At 41.5% G+C, this 17,129-nt stretch overlaps 1 protein-coding gene across 3 annotated transcripts in view; it reads left to right on the top strand.

Annotated features, from left to right (window-relative positions):
* Positions 1 to 17,129, top strand: part of cdk14 (cyclin dependent kinase 14) — a 289,130-nt gene that overhangs the window by 269,905 nt on the left and 2,096 nt on the right. The gene's annotated exons all lie outside the window — the stretch shown is intronic.

Raw genomic sequence — 17,129 nt, 5'->3', positions numbered from 1 at the left:
TATTAATCTATGTTCCGGTGTTTTACACCAGTTGTTGCGACGATTGTGTCTTGATGTCTAATGTGACCTACATGACCTACCTACTGATAGAAATTACTCATGTCCATGCTTTCTTGTTTCTCATAGTATCATATTATTCACATTCTGCTCATTCATTCATTTTCATTCTAAGCTAAATTTTCTAATTTGCCATTTATAGTCATTGAGGTATAAAACAGAAGTGTGATGGATCTTTTTAAGGACATATAAAATGCATATAAAAACCAAAATGTTCTCCTGCTTGTAAGTTACAAAGTTGCTGGTCAACATTTTGCGTTTGGACTAAAGTGCCTTAAAAACTATTGGATGGATTAACATGATTTTACATACAGACATTCAGTCTGTCATGATCCTTCATGCACCAGCATCAGTTCAACATGTGTCTAATACACTGATTTATGACCAAGTGCCTGCAGAACTAATGATAGTCCCATCAGCCTCAGCTGCAATTAGGGAGCATCCTTGTCTTTTAGAAGCACCAACTCAGTATGTCCTATTGAGGTAAACTAATACACTGGTGCTAAAGTGTGCATAAAGCACATCAATCACAAGCGGTCACTCGAGACGCATGTGAAGAGGCATTCTAATGCAAGGTGTGAACAGACAGACTGAGAGCTGTCCACTTGTGATTGGATCACCCAAGACACATGTTAGTACCAGGTGGAAACAGGGCCTTTAACTGCTGTTGCTTGATGCTATATGAAATTAAACAACTGGGGCCATCCATAGCTGATCTGTTTTTCACATTGCTGGTGCACAAGTCAAGCTGAGAGAACAGAAGGGAGGTTTTAACAAGTGTGTGCTTATCCACGCCTCTAGGTGGGATCAAGTTATGGCTGCAATGTGTAGATTAATGACAGTGTCAGAATGTGTTAATGGAGAGTGAGGGTGGTCTCTGTGGTGCAGCCCAGCAGGAGGCCAGCTGATTTAAAGTGGCCAGTCACATTAAGAGTGAAACCTTTACTGTAAATGCCAGGCAGCAGCGTCTCATTGCTCCTAACTTTATGACTTATCTGCTTCGCTGTTCTCTTCATCCTTTTCGTCTAAATCTCTCTCCCATACCAACTTTTTGCTTGACAAATGCAATTACCCAGCTTTTTCGTCTTTGCTTTACTCTCCCAGTTACATTCTAATGTTCTCCTCCACCCATCTGCGTCCTCCACCCTCCTCTCACTGTTTCCATCACCTTACATAAACCCCAGTAAGGGGAAGTCAGCCAGGACCCAGACAAGAAAAACATACCCCCAAACAAGGATTTATGGAATGGGAACCTGGCGAACCCCAGCGAGTGGGTGTGTTTGCGAGTTCGTGGATGAAGGCGTCTCCACCCGGGGCATTCTCTGACCCTCGGTATACACTCATTACTCCTCACCACAGCCCCGCACAGCAGAACACAAGCTGAGCCGAGGAATGGTGGTGATTTAGCTTTAACTGCACTCGACTTGCCATGTTGTTAAAACGGGTCATAGTGTCACTCCAAATCAGTGTTCTAGGTTTCAAGGGAAAGTTTTAATGTCCCATTAAGGTCTAACTTCCATTTCAGAAGCTTTTCTACCCTGCCAGCAATACAAGTCTGTGGAAGGCACGCAATACTTTTGCTTTTATGGAGGAATCTGTGCAGAAAATACACATTATTGCTGCTTTCTAAATTTTGCATTCAGATATCCCATATTTGTTGAACCCTATCAACGGAAAGTTTGATCCACAATTTCAGGAATGTGTTCAAGGGCAAGAGAAGGATCAAGAGAAGATCTTTTGATTGGCATTTATAATAAGCAGCAACTGAGCATTGCTTTTGAAGGTTATGCAGCAGTACATTCTTAAAGTTGCTACTAGAAGAGATCATGAAACGAGCCTTAATGACTTAATTCTCAGTAGTTGGGTTTCCATCTGAATGTAGCACAAACTTTAACCAAAGTTTTCAGAAAATTGGTGAAAGTAAAAGCAAATTTATGCATGTTTTCATCCACCACTGTTGTGAGTATTGGGAGTTGGTTCATCAAGACAATTTACCAGTCAGGTACCACTGCAGAAGAGGGCACAACAAGAAGGCAATTAAAAGAGCACCAGTCAAACCTCAAACAAAGGAAACAATGGTTGTGTAATAACAGAGAGCATGCTGGACAATAGAAATATAGTCTTGATCAACTAATATTACAGCTTTGTGCTCTTGGAAGAGTGCAGGGGTCTCATTTATAAACATTGCGTATGCACAAAATGAGGCTTGAAGGAGGCATATGCCACTTCCCACGTGAAAGCTGTGACCTACAAAAACAAACTTGGTAGGAGAAACTTTGACCCATGCTGACGAACATTTTGGAGACGACCAAATTGGCAACGCAGGTAGTATAGAAATTGTCAAATATTTTTTGGCGCATGCCAAGGATGATTTCAAATTACCACTAAGATCTGGGACCATGGCAACAGTTTTGACACAAAATCCAACAGAAGATCAGATAGGTTGTAAACAAGCAATCAGTTAATCTAAGACTTGTTCCCAACCCATGTAATGTCACCCACATCTTGAAATATTCAGCATTCACATAGGTCAGGTGTTAATTCATGGCTATTTCTGAAAATTTTAGAAGCATTCAACCAATAACAGCAGTTTATGTGTGATTGAGAATTTGGATATTGTCTCCACATAAAGCTCCACAGCCTGAAGGCGTGGACGCACCAGGATTGAAAAGGAAATTTCACACAACTGCACTTCTCACACCCCTGAAACTCAGCCAGTGAACATTTACATTTAGGACATGTACGTTTTTCACAGTGTCAGCTGAGTGCAGACGATTTCCTCTTTGGAGCTCTGCCCTCCTGCAGCTGCAGACACACCAGCAGCTTCTCCGCCGCAGCTGCTGGTTTTGGAGACTGTCTTCTGCTTCATTCTCACAAAGTTAATAAGGACTTTTTAATGTGACTTTTGTCCTTACTCTGTAATCAGGCTGGTCTCATTCTCAGGGCATTAAAATATGTTGCTTGGGCAGTATACGCCGGGGACACCCTTAAGCATCTGTATGAGATGCACTGAGCTTTCAACGAACTCCAATCTGCGTCATAATTAGATGTTCAGAGCAACAGATGTAGTGTAAAGAGACCAAAAGTCCACTTCGGGTGGAGTCGGAGTAGGGCCAACAAGCACAGGACTTTGACCCAGGAGACTGACATTTGTGTCCTGTGTGAAAGTAAAAGTGAACATTGAGTTATTATTTTGCCAAGTCTGACGTAATACTTTTCTGAACCTCGGTCGAGTAGTTTTGTTGCCTAAATCTAACTGCTGACCCCTTCTGTATTTGATTTCATAGAACAAACCGTTGGCTGGTAACAAATGATCTTGTAATACAGTTACACGGTAAGCTAAAATATGTTTCTGAAAACATTTGAGGCGAGAAAAAGGCAGCACAGTAACAGAATCCTGGTTCAAATTTGATCAACACTGCTTAGTTTTACCGTTTGGTCTGAGTTTTTTCTAAGTTTGAGATGTGGGCAGCCCTCTCTCTCAATCCGCTCCTATAGTCTTCATGTACAATCCATAGTTTGAGTAACAGCCCTAGAGCTGATGCGTCATCCAGTGGATTTGAGCTGGGAGATGGGCCAGGAAATCTGGGCGCTGGCAAGATGGATGGAAGTTTACCACAATTCATTTGCACATACTACCCACACTTTCATGATACAAAGCTGGTTGAAAATTGGCAACTTTTACCTTTGAGTAAAAGTAAAGCTACGGATTTTTAGAAATACAAGTTTACAAATTAAGTAACAAAGCAAATATAATTTGGTGTTCTGCTGCTTGACAAGAATTAAAGGGGTCACTGATGCAGGGAACAGTTGACGTCATTGCAGATGAGCTGCCATATAAACCCGGAGACCTCAATGCATGCAGGAATGTGTGCATAATAACTTGCACCTGCACTAGAAGAGCATGGTCTCAGTCAGTTAAGACTGTGTAAGTGAGCATGAGCAGGAGGGTGTTTGTATGTTAGCTTTACAGTTGCAAATGCTCCAGGGTTAGTGTTTGTATGTTAAGTGTAAAGTTGTAAATGTCACAGTGCATGGTCTCTACAGTATGCGTGTGCAGAAATTTTTGGGGGGCTGTGTGATTCCAGCTATTAACCGCTGATTCTGAGAAACTGAACAGAAATACCGTGCTGCCAGGACATGGGGTAATAGGAAACACATGAATGTGCAGCATAGTGTAGGCTGTCTGTGGTATGGAATTGTGTGTGTGTGTGTGTGTGTGTGTGTCTGGATTTTGTCTGTGCATTCTTTAAAGACTCATATTTACTGACTCTGGCCCAGACAACTGAGGCAAGAAAAACAAAGAAGAAAGTGTTTGTGTAAGAGCAGAGAGAGCTGGCAAGTCTGCAAGCTGTGGAGCTGAGCGTTCATTTTTCCTTTTCCTTCCGACTGGATCTGGACCACTTTTATTTTATTGTCACATTACTGAGTAGCCATGTACGGACAGAAACACACAGCAGTACCACGGTTTGCTAAACATTAAAGACAAGCGATTTTCATTCCTGTGCACTTTGATAGGAGTGGCTTTGACATGTCTGGCATGAAAATAGTGAAATAAAATCCTGAGTTATTTTACAGATTTTGACGTCTTTAATCCAAAAACAATATTGCAATCAGCCTTGAAAAAGCAAGTCAAAATCACTCAAGTATAGCCCGCGCTAGACTGTCATGTTCAGAAGCGAAGCGCCCGCAACTTCTGTGGTGCCATTCAGAGATGGCGTGTTAGGGCTGTAAGCCATGAGCATGAAGCTAAAACAACTTTCCCAGCTAAAGCAGCAAAGTGGTCAACGGGCAGAGCCTCTGTGGAATCTGCTGCTCATGTAGTTGGAGGCCCTCAAGGTGCAGTGGCTACTTCCTAACACACCAGCTCACCACAAATCCTCCTGTTCATACATTGAAATCAGGGGAGATCAATGGCATTAGCCCCCTGTGGTACAGTTATTTGTTTGATTTCCACTCTTTGTATATCTCGGATAGCCTTCCACATCACAAAATTTTTGATCCAGATAAGACTTGTTTGTAGAAGTTCTTTAATTGCCAGAGCAGATATTGAAAATAGCTATATTTAAAGTGGCATTAATGACACTTTGGCCACTAGAGGGCCACCATACCAGCTGTAAAGACTACAGCTAGCATATTGTTGTTGTCGGGTGGAAATCTATCTCCAAAACTCCATGTTTTGTCACTTATTGGTCACCCTTTAAGTCTGTGTGTGGGTTTTACAAATGTTTAAAGACGTATCTTAACACTGGAAAGATAGGCAAGGCAAATACTTTTGAAATTGATGCTATATGACCAGATGGTCTGGCGACCTGTCCAGAGTGTACCTCGCCTCTCGCCCATTGTCAGCTGGGATAGGCTGCAGCCCCTCCACGACAACAGGATAAGCCATTATGGAAAATGAATGAATGGATGAATGCTATGTGACCAGAAAAAAAACAGAAAAAAAGATAAAAAAGGTAGAAAATCTACACCTACCAGAGTGCACTGCTCTTCACCAGATCAGTAAACTCTCCTACTGGTGGGCGACGTGATGGAAACTCATCCATTTGACACAATGGCGGCCAGCTGCTAACAAACTATGTCATATGACAGTTAAACTGTGAGCTAAAATATGTTTTCTGAAAACATTTGAGGTGAGAAATAGGCATTTCAGAAACAAACTCTAGGTAGATATTTGGTCTTAGTTTTTTCAGCCTCAGTTTTCACTGTGCAGGAAACAGTATGGCGCCCCTGTTCACAAACTCTCATTAATACAGCTAAACAGGGCACTAAAATATGTTTCAAAGGAACATTTTAGATAAGAAAGAGGCAATGCAGTAACAGAATATTGGTTTATGATCAGCACTGCCTTGTTTTCTTTACTCAGGAAACACCCTATAAAGGCTAATGTTTCTGCTTGCCACCAGCTTGCTGTGATCCCTGGCACTTGGGTTTGCCCTTATTTAGAGTTACCACAGCCAATACTGATGGTCCATTACCAGAGCTTCCACCCATTCTCACCCTGGTGAATAGTCACCTAGCGGCAGGGAGTGAGGCAGAGGGATTGGGTGTTGCACTTGCTAGCTAGCTCATCCTTGTCTCATTTGTGCTCTGATAAAAAGAGAAAAAGCGAGAGAGATCTTGGCTAAATGTATTCAACGACAGGAACAAAACTCAGCACATACATAGCTACAATAAACTCTAACCTGTAAGTTCATGATAACATAACGCAATGCACTTATACCCGCAGATGCAGCCATTTTAATCAACGACAGACGCACATCTTAACATTAACTAGTCAAAAACCTTGTAACTTCATTTGAGCTTGATTTGGAGCTACACCCAGTATCAAATTTGAAGGTACAGGGTTCAGTTATTTTAATAACACTGGGTTTTTTTCATTTCCTGAAAAGTAGTGGTTTTGGAAATACAAGGTTTCTGCCTGACAGTGACATTATTAACACCTTGCAAAGTTGATGTGGTGAACTTGTTAGTAAACACTTGCTTATTAACACACCTAACAGACATGGAGAGACATTGTGTTTGTGTCTACCTGATGAATCTAAATAAGTTGTAAGAATCTTTAGGAGGCACCTCAGTTGCTGACTTTAGTTCGTTATAACTGCCTTTGGTTTCAACCAAAATTCCCATATACAGTAGATTAACTGTTTTTGACCTATTTGTATGGGAATACTGTATTATTTTTGCAGTCTTCCTATTGGTTAGAAGGCTTATAAAATTGTGGTGTTACAATGCGTAGTCTATTCTGTGCTTCTGCATCCCTTCTCCAAACCACTTCACCTGTACACAGGTACGTCTCTTTTTCTCAGATGAAAAACTACCTGTGAAACAACTCTCTGCACTGTTTTTTTTAACTCCAGGTGTGAAAAGTTCATACTTAATAAGAATTAAAATAATAATTAATAAAAACAGGAAAACCTACGTTGAGACAACTAACTGCAAATTTCAGTTTCATCAGTATTCAATAAGTGTCACAGTAAAGGCTGACCAGCACCTTCACTTTAAAACACATTTATTCCTGTAGCACATGCAGGAAAGTGGTATAGTTTAAGCAGAAGCTTTACTCAGCGACATTCGCTTACCACAGAAATTAAACATAGAACATGAAGCCAATCATACTGGTGCATTCCTAAATACAGAACCCTGTTATCTACAGTAACACAGAGAGGCATTTGAGTCATGATCACACAAATCAATTATAGATAATATTGCAATTAAATCTTTATTGTATAATTAACATTTGTGATCTTGAAACAATAGAATGATTAAGTGCTGATCTCGGCATAACAGGCGAGGAAACCTTTGATTGGTTTTCTGATGAAACTTGGTGCAATAATGCGCTGCAGTGGTGCGTTCCACCGTTCTTCAGATGACACATTTTAGCTCAGGGTTACGCTACAGTGAAAGGTCAAAACAAGGTAACAGTGTAATGTTTACTGAGGCCTTGTTTAGTGCTTGCATCTTTTAGTCATCTCATTAGCTCATTTTCTCTGCCGCCCTCTCCTCTCACTTCTGTGGTTTCATTTTCTTTGTGGCTACTGTTCTGCTCCACAGATGGGCTGTATGGATTTCCCCAGCGCTGGTACAGTGACCATGCTTCGCACTGCAGCAGGCTGCAGAAGTTAGACTCGGCCCTGTCTGTATCCCACTATGTTAGTTTTAAAGGTGAATCCAGCCTGGATTACCTTAGAAATCAGAGCAAGCAGGCTCCTGTCCCTGTTAAATAATCTAAGTAGCTGATGTATTAAGGGGTTTCAACTAAACAAACAGTCTCTAAGTTTCATCTTGATTAATGTTGGCAGTCATAACAGCTAACAAGCTGCGGAAAATCAGTTAGAGTGTGTGTGTGTGTGTGTGTGTGTGTGTGTGTGGATACGGTAGTCTGAGACGTTCAACTGTTAACTAGAGTGTTTACTGTCTCTTCCTCCCTGCTTCTGTTAATTATCAGTACACTGTAGAGACAGAGGAGTGTTTGTTAGTTGTAGATGTGGCAGCTCAACACAGACTTGGCCACAACACTACTTTCCTCCAAAAATCACTGGAAACTTAAAGTACAGTCAGGTTCTAGTGGGAAGTCTGAATGAAAAAATATGGAAAAATATCTCCATGTAAATTGAAATCTTTCCTCCCGTCTGTCTATTCACTCACATGTACTTGCTCATATTCAACAAGAACCTATTTAAGCCCTACAGTGGCCCTGAGAGCTCAATTAAGAAAATGTCTTCATCGATTTGAAGACACATGCACACTGTTTAGGAAAAGTGCAAATAAAGAGACTGGGTGAACGAAGCTTATAACACAATGGCTGTTTGAATTGGCAGGCTAATAATAAGCAAAGGCTAATGCTAGATAGGAGACGCCTACAATAATACAGCCCGGTCACCTGCACACCACTGCACACCTGCACAAATCCAGTTGTGATTTAGTGAGCTGTCGCTGTTCTTCCAGCAGGGATAGTGCCATGAAAAGTGGTAGTTTCTTCACCAGGACATCATTGTGTTCTTGTTGGGATAGTGGCACAAAAAGCAGTTGTTTTGGGCGTAATAATGGCACAAAAAATAATTGATGTTTACGGAGACATCATTGCGTTTCCTGCCAGGATAGTAGCACAAAAAGTGGTTGTTTTTTTACCAAGACATTGCTGCGTTTTCTTGCCAGGATAGTTACCTTATAGTGAAAACAGTATCCGTTGTGTTGTGAACTTCTTGCAACGTGTTTCTCTATTTGCAGCACTTTGTCTAAATGCTGCACATGTCGTCAAATTGATGAAGATGCTTTCTTACTTTGCAGTGCGTTGGGCTTTCAGGACCACTGTACTTCGCTCTCAAACACACGCACACACACACACACACACACACATACACATAAACATATACAAAGTAGCTTATTAAACCATCAGCACCTTCTCAGCTCAGGGTGTTCAGTGAGTGACATTTAAGGGCAGTGTGACTTAGTTCATTAAACAGGATCAGACATAACAGGACCTCCCTGCAGGGGGAGGGGTCAGATGTTGTGACCCCTGGGCTTTGGGGTCAGGGGTGGATGGGGGGAGGAGGTGTGGGTCTGTCAGTCTGATTCAGTCAAGCTGGATTGAGAAAAAGTGTAGGGCATGAACCAAGGCAGAAATGCTCACATGTTTACAGAAATCGGGTTATAGCAGAAAATGGTTAATATCCTTATTACTGAAGTGCAAGTCAACACAATGTATATCAGCAGCTTTGTTGCTGCCCATCAGGGGTAACTAGGTTTTCCACAAGGGCTAATAGTGGCTGTTCTTTGATCATTCAGAAATCAGGGACGAAAGTTGCATGTTTAGGAGAGAGTGCCTTGTTAAAAACTGGGGAATGAAGAGATGATGGATAACAGAACCTAGTAAAAGCTGGAGGGGGAAAGAGGTGGAGGAAGTGCAGGATAAAGAGCAGGGGGAGCTGCTAAACTGGGTAAAGGGAAGTTGAGATGGCTGAGTTCATGGGTTTAGGGTTGGACCACATTATGCAGCAGATGTCCACTCTGGCCTGTTATTTAGGGCTATGGTATCTGCAGAAATCAGTTCAGGAAACAGTGGTTTTGGGCTTCAGAGGAGCATAACTATCACATTTTAGCTCATGTGACATGTCATGAATGGCCATGTCCACAGGTCAGCATTTAGAGCTTTACTTTATTACATTCTCTTCCATCTTACTGCCATGCACATATCAGTGTTTGGCAATAAAAAGCCAAATGTAATAGAATTTCTGAACTCTGTGGTTGAACCAAATAATAAAATACATGGCCATCATGTCTGTGACATCGACTGCATGTTTTTGAATGGATTTATACTGCAGTTTGATAGAGAATAAGTTGGGTTTTTGGGGGGGTTATAATAAGCAAAAGCACAGAAAGATTGAGCCCTACTGTTGATATGATCTAACAAATGTAGTAATCTGCCTGATATCATGCTAGCAGCTCTTTAAGCCAAATGCTAACATCAGCATGATATGAACATGTGTTCTTCCACGCTGGTAGGCGTTCTTCTTCTACTTCTTCATTTGGTATTTAATGGCAGTCTATAAGACTTGAAGCAAATATGTTGCCTTGTCAGGTACTGGAGGAATTGCAGCGAGTACTGTCACGTTTCTGAATTTTGGCTTTGACTTGGTACTGAATTGAATCGATTCTCAGGACATCCCTAATTTGGTAGTGAACTAAAATATTGGACAAATTAAATTGTTGACCAAGGGGTAGATGAGAGGCCAGGGGATCAAACTTCATACAGTTCATCCTCTTGGTACATGAATGTGTTAACTGTCATGGCATTTCATCCATCCTTCACAAACCACTCTACAGGTCCAGTAGAAAGACCAGTGCTGAGGAGAGCAAAGAAAGCTATATGAGTAAAGTACACTCTAGAGCTCCTCTCTCCAAGCCTTAGTTTCTCCTCAGTGGATCAGTATTTTTCAAAACGGAGCTAAACACACATTTGCAGACATACTGAGAACACAAATTCTTGTGGTGGACAGAAAGTAATATAGGGAGAATTTTGAGCAGGAAATTTGGGTTTTTAGGGGGGTGATTTGGCACAATTATGGAGAATTGTATGCTGAATAGCAGTTATCAGTGGTTTTACCCAGAAATGTTGCTATCTCGTCCAGGTTTCAAAAATGCAAATCAGTATACTTGGCGCTCCTGTTGGTCTTTTTGTTTCTCTCTGCATTTCCCCCATTTGGTCCTCTTTCTATTGTTGTGTATCTCTGTGTCCCAACACAGAGTATTTTGAGGATTTCATTTTTGGGGGGAGGGGAAGACCATCTCCATTAAAGGACAGCCAGCAGCTGGCCACGCCTGCTAAATCCTCCACACAAAAACCCACCCACTAGCTCCATCTGCTTCCCAAGTGGAACCCCCTGACACACACACACACACACACACTCACACATACACACCTACTTGGTGCTCTTTGATCCCAAGAGAGCGGAAGCCTACATCTGTTCTTAGTACATCAGATCCCTTTAAAACAATGAATCCCTTGTTGGCTTATAGAGTGTTTGACAGTGAAGTGAAGAGTGATGACACTCGTTTCACACACACACACACAGCTACTCTATCTACTAACACATAGAGGTACATTGCTTTGCTGACCTTGACCTTGACAGATGAGCTGGGGCTTTTAACTGTTTTCACACAACAAGCTGTTAACCTTTAGTTGGTCCTGTCCTTCTGCATCAAGGGAAAACTCAACTACAGAACACAAGACGTGCCTTGTAAAGTCTTCCTGCATGTCAACATGTCATCAGTACATCCCAAAGTGATGATGATTCTTACCTTTCGAAATGGTCACTTAAATTAAAATGGTCATTTTCTTGGTGATGGACAAACCATAAAATGGGGATGCATGGGAAAGATCTCCTAAATTTCACCTTGTTTGGGGGGCTCTGGGTGTGCAACTTTTCTGAAGACAAATGTAACATTTCTTTAGACCTGGAGCTGATTTTAAAGGCCCTGCACACACATGGTAAACCCACACAGGAGATGTCATTATTTTGTCTGAGCAGACCTCTTCACAGAGGAGTGTGCGAGTGTGTTCAGATTGTACTTCTTTGTCGTCACTCTCCTGTGAGCTTTGGTGCATCTGGTAGAGCAGGAGAAATGACACCTTTGTCATTCTTATTATAAAACAGATAGCTCAGATGAAGCAATATGATCGGTTGTTAGCTGTGGCATAATTACTGTATACAATAAATAATAAAGTCTAATTCCTTTACACAGTTCCATATTACTCCGTGTGTGTGGGGGGGGTTAGCCTGAGAAACTAATAAGGTAGCTGAATCTAAAAGATATCATGCAGCGATATATGTGCAGGCAGCCAGGAGGACATATTTATTTGTAGCAACAATGCTTTATAAATATGTGAAAGTACTCAGAAATATGTTTTCTCCCATTCATGTCCCCTAAAATGTCTGATCTTCACTACACTTACTTGTGTCTGAGCGATGCTTGTCACCAGAGAGGTGTTTTCATACTCCTCCACTGAAGAGGGCTAAGTCTGTGCACTTCCCTAAAATCTGAGATTCAAGGGTACCCCAGGCAAACTTTATTAGGTACATCACTCTTATGAAAGCCAATCACTGTCTAATACAGGAAACATATCAACGGGACTTCGACACTACACCGGCAAAGAAACCTGAAACTTCCAGCGCAGAGTGGACTTGTCAGTACAGAGAGCAGAGTTAGCATTAGCATGATGGAGGTTTTGATAGCAAACATGGCGTGTGCCGTTTTTGGATGTTAACAGAACCAGTTTGAACACTTTAACATTGTAGCATTATTCTATGTTTTACAACCACTAACACTGAGTCAACCACTGCCAGTTAGCCTACATACTAACAAACAACATAAACAAATAAAAGATGTTAAGTACTCTTACCATTCTGATACGTGTGCTAGTCACCGATTTTGGACAGACTCCTTATCAGAGTCTTGGTCTGACTCAGACTCAAACATGTATGGCTGAATCTTTCTTATGTTCCTCTTATGCTCTTTCACCGGTCAGTCAGTCCTCTGTCTAGCCTCGGTAGTGTGGAGAAAGCAAAATGCAAAACCTACTGCACACAGCATTGGTGTGCAGGGCAGAGGCCAGTTTCATAATTTCTCAGTGAGGGAGAGAGAGTAGATCTGCTTCCAGTCCCTTATCTGTTTTTTTCTTTCTCTGTCTTTTTTTATTGTATCTTATACTATCTCTTTATTACTCTCACGCAAGGGCATTAACACACTGTGCAGTAACCACACAGTATGGTATCGCGATATTTTGTGTGGAAATATTGTATCAATACACTTCTCCTTTTGGAGTCATAATTTACAGTTGAAAAAAGGCAATACATTGCAATATACAGTACAGGCCAAAAGTTTGGACACACCTTCTCATTCAATGCGTTTTCTTTATTTTCATGACTATTTACATTGTAGATTCTCACTGAAGGCATCAAAACTATGAATGAACACATGTGGAGTTATGTACTTAACAAAAAAAGGTGAAATAACTGAAAACATGTTTTATATTCTAGTTTCTTCAAAATAGCCACCCTTTGCTCTGATTACTGCTTTGCACACTCTTGGCATTCTCTCCATGAGCTTCAAGAGGTAGTCACCTGAAATGGTTTTCCAACAGTCTTGAAGGAGTTCCCAGAGGTGTTTAGCACTTGTTGGCCCCTTTGCCTTCACTCTGCGGTCCAGCTCACCCCAAACCATCTCGATTGGGTTCAGGTCCGGTGACTGTGGAGGCCAGGTCATCTGCCGCAGCACTCCATCACTCTCCTTCTTGGTCAAATAGCCCTTACACAGCCTGGAGGTGTGTTTGGGGTCATTGTCCTGTTGAAAAATAAATGATCGTCCAACTAAACGCAAACCGGATGGGATGGCATGTTGCTGCAGGATGCTGTGGTAGCCATGCTGGTTCAGTGTGCCTTCAATTTTGAATAAATCCCCAACAGTGTCACCAGCAAAACACCCCCACACCATCACACCTCCTCCTCCATGCTTCACAGTGGGAACCAGGCATGTGGAATCCATCCGTTCACCTTTTCTGCGTCTCACAAAGACACGGCGGTTGGAACCAAAGATCTCAAATTTGGACTCATCAGACCAAAGCACAGATTTCCACTGGTCTAATGTCCATTCCTTGTGTTTCTTGGCCCAAACAAATCTCTTCTGCTTGTTGCCTCTCCTTAGCAGTGGTTTCCTAGCAGCTATTTGACCATGAAGGCCTGATTCGCGCAGTCTCCTCTTAACAGTTGTTCTAGAGATGGGTCTGCTGCTAGAACTCTGTGTGGCATTCATCTGGTCTCTGATCTGAGCTGCTGTTAACTTGCCATTTCTGAGGCTGGTGACTCGGATGAACTTATCCTCAGAAGCAGAGGTGACTCTTGGTCTTCCTTTCCTGGGTCGGTCCTCATGTGTGCCAGTTTGGTTGTAGCGCTTGATGGTTTTTGCGACTCCACTTGGGGACACATTTAAAGTTTTTGCAATTTTCCGGACTGACTGACCTTCATTTCTTAAAGTAATGATGGCCACTCGTTTTTCTTTAGTTAGCTGATTGGTTCTTGTCATAATATGAATTTTAACAGTTGTCCAATAGGGCTGTCGGCTGTGTATTAACCTGACTTCTGCACAACACAACTGATGGTCCCAGCCCCATTGATAAAGCAAGAAATTCCACTAATTAACCCTGATAAGGCACACCTGTGAAGTGGAAACCATTTCAGGTGACTACCTCTTGAAGCTCATGGAGAGAATGCCAAGAGTGTGCAAAGCAGTAATCAGAGCAAAGGGTGGCTATTTTGAAGAAACTAGAATATAAAACATGTTTTCAGTTATTTCACCTTTTTTTGTTAAGTACATAACTCCACATGTGTTCATTCATAGTTTTGATGCCTTCAGTGAGAATCTACAATGTAAATAGTCATGAAAATAAAGAAAACGCATTGAATGAGAAGGTGTGTCCAAACTTTTGGCCTGTACTGTATCACAACATATGTTATTGCAATAGCCAGCATATCACAAAACATCTAAATCACGATTATATAGTATTGTGACTGTATCATGATAATATCGTATTATGGGGCCTCGGGTGATTCCAGTTCCTACAGGTTAATCCAGCCCTGCTTCCTGATACCTGCAGATACAGAAGTCATATGTTACTGATTTTACATTGGTCTAAACACATGTAAAAACATGTACATGTTTGGAATCAGAAAGCTGAGAACAGAAAAACAATTTGAGATTCCTGGCGTATATAGGCCTGCTTCCTCTGGGAGCTGACTACCAAAGGCTGGGCGACCGACACAGAGAGGCAGAGAGAGGAGGAGGAGAGTATGAGGTGGTAAAGAGGAAAATCAAGGTAGCAAGGGACGAGAGAGAGGCAATGAATTATTTACTAGTCCACGGCTCCCTCCTCCTTTTTCCTTTTTTACTCCTCCTCCTCTTTCTCTGCTCCCTATTCCTCTCCTCCTCCCTCTGTTTTACTCTCTCCACCTCCCTATCCTCTACTCCGTCTTTCCCAACATCCTCTAGTTTTTCCCTTTCATCTTTTACTCCCTTTCTCTCCTCTTCATCCTCTGCTCCCTCTTGGTCATCTTTCACTTCCTCCTCCTGTTCACCCCCTTCAATCCTCCGTTCTGTCTTTGTCTCCTCAGTGTTCCCCCCTTTTCCTCTTCATGGGTGACCCTTAAAATATCTTCCAAAGTTGTGGTAATGATACTTTCTGCTGTGCCAGCAAAATCTCATACTGTGGACGTGTGGTGCTTTTAGTTCTGACATTTAACTCATCTTAGTGACTAATGCCAGGACCAAGCAAAGTGGAGTCATGCAGATAGTTTTTGGTTTATTCATACAGGTTTTGAGATTTCTGGCTTTGACATCTCTGCCTTCAATGCACAAACAGGGATGTTAAAACAACATTTTGTGGTTTCAGGGGGAGTTATGTACTGAAACTATTTCTTGATTAACAACAGTTTATCTGTCCGCTCAGCATTCTATGCAGCAGGGTCCAACTAAGTATTTTTTGTTCACTTGCCCCAGTACAAGTTGTTTTTTTATCAGCAGTTATCACATAACAACAAAGACTAAAGTGAACTGTCATCAGAAACAATGGTGTTTTACCTTTATCTGACGCCACACAGCTAAACTCCTTTTTCCAGAATAATTGAAATGCTCTCTCGCACTCAGCTCATAAAATATTTTAGTGAATGCCTATCAACAGTGGGCCTGTGTAATTCTCAACAGAGATGAAAAGGAAGCAAAATGGCTCACTCCTTAGCTACCTCCATCTTCAGCTCCAGAAAAAAAAAGATGAGTCATTCTTTTTTATTGGGCAAGTGAGTTGCTAGATTTACTAGCCTGACATGACATTTTACTTTACCCCTGGCAATCGAACAATTATTGTTAAGCCCTGTGTGTCACTGGCTTCTGGCAGGTTGCCAGATACGGTTCCTGGGCATAGGTGTGATAGGAATGATGGCACCAAGCCTGGCAATGTCTCTGTGACAACAACACTTTAGGAAGATCTTGTTCATTCAAGAAATGGTTAGTCTGCAGCACCAAACTCACTGTCAAATTACAAATTGTCATTTCTACATTTCCTTTTACTTGCGTATTGATTATTGAGCTGTATGCTGTGTTCAACCCGTAAAAAATTTTTTTGCCTGGCATTAATGTGTGACTACAGCTGACAAAGTTTTTTGTTGGAGTATTTCCCAGCTGCCAAAATTTTATATTGATAGCTGTGCTAATGGTTGTGGTAACTAGCTGGGGAAGGCAGCTAATGGCTAACATGGTTTTTAGTAAAGTACAATCAATGACTGAAATCCAGTAATGTAAATAGGGAGGCTCCGTGCTCTGAACCAACATGACAACACTGCGGAGCATGTTAACGCCTTAATTTTTGCATTGTTTATCTCACATAATAAAAGGGCAACTTAAATTACAAGCAACCCAACAAAATAAGTTAAACAAGTCACACATACAACTTTTCAGAACTTACCATATAGTCCTGTGGCTTCCTCTGTGGCTGAAAAATGAGGCCAATGCAAAAGTGCCAAAAACTGCAATTCATCAAATGAGCATCTGAGGCTGGCTCCAAAATTAAATAAATTCCCATGGACCTCCATGTTAAAATGCCCAACTTTACGGCAGAAGTAAAAAATTGGAAACAGCCAGACTAGCTGTTTCCCCTTTGCCCTAGTCTTCATGCTAAACAAGGCTAATCATGTCTTGACTCCAGCTGCATACTTTACTTAGCGCATAGATATTAGGTTGATTTCAATGTTTTCTCATCTAACTTGCAGAGAGAAAGTAAATATGTTAATTCCTAAAATGTTGAACTATTCCTTTAACTGAACTTGTTGCAACCCAAGACAGTAATGAAAGAGGCCAGTGGCCTAGAAAGTCTCTTCACTAAAGACAGTGAATGGGATAGCTGATCACTCACTCATCATATTACCTTCACACAATGACAGCACATCTGATACACTTCAACCCAAACGTTCTCTAGTGTGTCAACAAACTGTTGATTTCAAGCTGCAAGGAAACATATAAAA

The sequence above is a fragment of the Epinephelus lanceolatus genome, chromosome 10, assembly GCF_041903045.1.
Source record: "Epinephelus lanceolatus isolate andai-2023 chromosome 10, ASM4190304v1, whole genome shotgun sequence".
Lineage (NCBI taxonomy): Eukaryota > Metazoa > Chordata > Actinopteri > Perciformes > Serranidae > Epinephelus > Epinephelus lanceolatus.
Note: the sequence above shows the minus strand (reverse complement) of the source record. Positions and strands in the feature narration are given on the sequence as shown.